This window comes from Tamandua tetradactyla, chromosome 7, assembly GCF_023851605.1.
Source record: "Tamandua tetradactyla isolate mTamTet1 chromosome 7, mTamTet1.pri, whole genome shotgun sequence".
NCBI classification, from domain to species: domain Eukaryota; kingdom Metazoa; phylum Chordata; class Mammalia; order Pilosa; family Myrmecophagidae; genus Tamandua; species Tamandua tetradactyla.
This window is the reverse complement of record NC_135333.1, coordinates 144,846,417-144,849,878: the sequence shown is the minus strand read 5'-3', so window position 1 is coordinate 144,849,878 and position 3,462 is coordinate 144,846,417. Positions and strand designations below refer to the sequence as shown.

The 3,462-nt window shown below is 38.6% G+C and overlaps 1 non-coding gene across 1 annotated transcript; it reads left to right on the top strand.

Moving 5' to 3' along the window:
• Positions 1-2,996: 2,996 nt before the first annotated feature.
• LOC143642944 (U6 spliceosomal RNA) lies at positions 2,997-3,099 on the top strand. The gene has a single exon (XR_013156002.1). It is a non-coding gene; the product is annotated as a U6 spliceosomal RNA (small nuclear RNA).
• The last annotated feature ends 363 nt before the right edge of the window (positions 3,100-3,462 follow it).

The following is a 3,462-nucleotide window of genomic DNA, read 5'->3' as shown; positions in this document are numbered from 1 at the left end:
GGACCTGTGGCCTCCCTTCTACCATCTCATCTGTGGGTTTATCTCCCTTGTTCATTCCTCTCTACTGAATGAGGATATTAACTTGCCAGAGTGTATAGTATTGCAAAATGATATTACTGTTTTGTCAAAGGAGGAGTCCTTTGCCTTCTTGCTATTTGAATGAAAAGATCTCTGAAGAAGGTATGTGCTGGGCAATGATTATGAGCCTCTATCTCTTTTAATTCTTGCTTTATAAAGGAAATGACTCACCCCACAGATAAACTGGACTCAAAAGAATGTCTGGCTAATGCAAAGCCCTTATTTACATACTAGTCCCTTCCATTCACAAGGAAATAAAGTCTCAAGGGCTTCGGGACTGGAGTTCCTCATTTTTCATTCCTGCTCTTTGGTAGGCAGTGGCCTAAGCAATCCCTGGGATGATTATCTCTGCCCACAACCTGTCCCTTACACAGCTGCCCCACACAGCCTTTCCTTTCTCTGCTGGAAAGAGGAATTGCATGAATGTCAGAGCACAGACCAGAGAGAGGTTATACAAACTACTGTACTTTATATTCCTACCTCTTCAAAAGTTCAGACCCTCCACCCTTTGCATCATGCCTTGTGCATCTGTCCTGGGAGCTACACTTATTCCCTACTGTGACCTTCATAGGGTTTAATAAAGCAGTTTAGGGTCAGGAGGTCAGGAGGTCAGGAGGTCAGGAGCCTGAGCTGCAGTGTCGGCTGGACCTGGCTCTGTTTCTTACTGGCTGTGTAACCTTGGAGAAGTCATTTAAACTCAAGCCTCTTTCCTCACCTGTAGATGGGAATGACAATCATACCTGGATCACAGGGCTGCTGTGATGATAACATGAGAATTAACGCAAAGCGCATGGCCCAGTGTCTGGCCAGTAAGAATCCCAACCAGAGTTTGAGATAATAATAGGAATTTTCCTTGAAACCTGATTTAGTGTCCAATTCTTTTATGGGTTTAAAGTTCTTTTTAAGTGCCCTTTCTAAAGCATTTCTTTCAATTTAAATTATTTTCCCTCTTTTTATTTTCTGGATAACCAGGACTTGTCAAATAAATGAAAAAATGACTGAATGAATGGTGGTGGTATATGTTCTCAATTATAAGAACCTACTTTATTCTCAAAAATTCTAAATTGCCCTTGAGAGGACAGGCCAGATAGTCTGGTTGCAGGGTGAGGAGTTTATTGGATTCCCCTGCAGAGTTCAGGGGTTCCTGGAGGCCAGGATTCTTTGCCCTGCCTGTTGGCTTCTGAACTGGAGTTGACCTCTGGCTGCTGTGATCCAGAGGAGCCACAGGGGACTGGCCCCGTCCTACCAAAACACACCTGTCCAGGGCACTAGACAAGCAATGTTCTATTGTTTTTCCCTCCCTTGAAAGCACCTTCCTGTCTTCAAAGACAGTTATTAACTCAGTCACAGCTCATCTATCAGTTCACACACAAATGACTAATAAGGTAAACTCCTTTTAATATTTCTCTCTCTTTTATTTTTCCTTCTAATATTTCTTTTGCTCTTTGAATCCTGCTTTGGTGCTTATTCATTCATCTGTTCTCTCCATTCCCTCCTCCCTCTCCCAACTCTCCCAGTGGTGAATGGAAATTCCAAAGCTTATAATGAAGCAATTAGGGACAGAGTCCTTCCATTTATGCATTTTCACAACCATTTTGGAGGCACCTCCTCTGCAGCAAGTACTGCACAAGGTGCTGGGTAGATATTAAGTAAAAACAAACAAACAAACAATTATAAGCTTTGTCTTTATAGGAATTATAGCGTAACTATGTCATTATGGGAGACTTCAAGATTCCTTTAGGACCCATGTAGCAGCTAACCCTTACAATTTCAAAACTTTCTTAATTCTTTATTTTTATCTTAAATTTTTCTTATTAGAATTCTTAATTCTGTTGAGTCTCATCTCCATTCCGCTTCAGCCATCCGTTTACATAGGCACTTCATTGGCATTTACAAATTACACTTGACCTTGTCATCACCCAGCACTGAAATCTTAAACTCCAGAGATTGGCTTGCTAACTACAGCTTCTTATCCTTCCAGCTTTCTCACCCCCATTTTCCAGCCACCTGCTTTCTTTGAGGCTTCCTGTTCTTTGTTCTCCCCGTCTATCAGTCACTTCCCTGTTTTTACTTCTTTCCTTTCCAGACTAGACCGGATGATGGCTTAATGCTTCAGGTACTCTCTATTCAATAACATCACATCCCTTGTAACTTCGGCCATCATATCCTTTAAGATCCTTACCCTGTACCAATAAAACTGGATACCTTCTCCTCTTTTGCATCTAAGCTTCTGGGTGCTAGCAGAACAAAATCACTCAACTTTATTCTAACAAATTTATTGTCTTCAACTTTAGCCAGGCTTATAAGGCTATTGTAATCAGTCTATAAATCTTTAGATATTTCTTTTTTCATTCTGCAAGATTGTTTCATTTTTTTCTTCCAGTTTTTAAAAAATAAATTTTTTAATTAAAAAAAATTTCAAACTGATAGAACAGTAAAAACAACTGTATCATAAATCTCCATATGTCTATCACTGCAATAATTGTCTAGTTTTCCTCAATCTTGTTTCATCTATGGCCCCTCTCTCACCCACAGATGACTTTAAAACAAATCCTTGAAATCATATTACCTTATCTGGAAGTACTGTATGAACTCTAAAAGATAAGGACACTTAAACATTTAACCACAATATCATTATGTCAGCAAAAAAGTTAACAGTAATTCCCTAATACCATTTGACATTCAGGGATTTTCACATCCTTGATTGTCTTTTAACTTTTTCGTTTTTTTAAAATTTGTTTGAATCAGGATCCAAATGAGGTACATATATTGTGATTGGTTATGATGTCTGTTAAGTATCTCTTTCTCTTTTTTTCCTAATTTTTTTATTTGGAAATACTTTCACACTACAGGGTAGTTACAAAATAATACAAACCCCATACAGAAAACATCAGTATACCCCTACACCCCCTCCTTACATACTTCAGCAGCACATGTACTAAAATTGAAACAATACAGAGAAGATTAGCATGGCCCCTGTGCAAGGATGACACACAAATTCATGAAACGGTCCTTTTTTTTTCCACATGGGTGGGCACCAGGAAGCAAATCATAATTTTTAATAGGACATTTGTAGATTTAAAAAAAAAAATGAGGGAGAGATTAAGACATTTCCAGATGGGAAAAGCTGAAGGGATTTTCACCTCTAGACCAGTCCTACAGGAGATGGTAAAGGGAGTTCAGCAAGTTGAAAGGAAAAGACAATAGATAAGAGATAAAAGCCAAATGAAGAAATAAAGATCTCCAGGGAAGGTGACAACATAGGTAAATATAAATGCCAATGCTATTGTATTTTTGGTTTGTGACTTCACTTACCAGTTTTTATAGGATCTAAAGGACAAATTCATAAAATGTTATGATAAATGAGTAGTTTTGGACTCATCA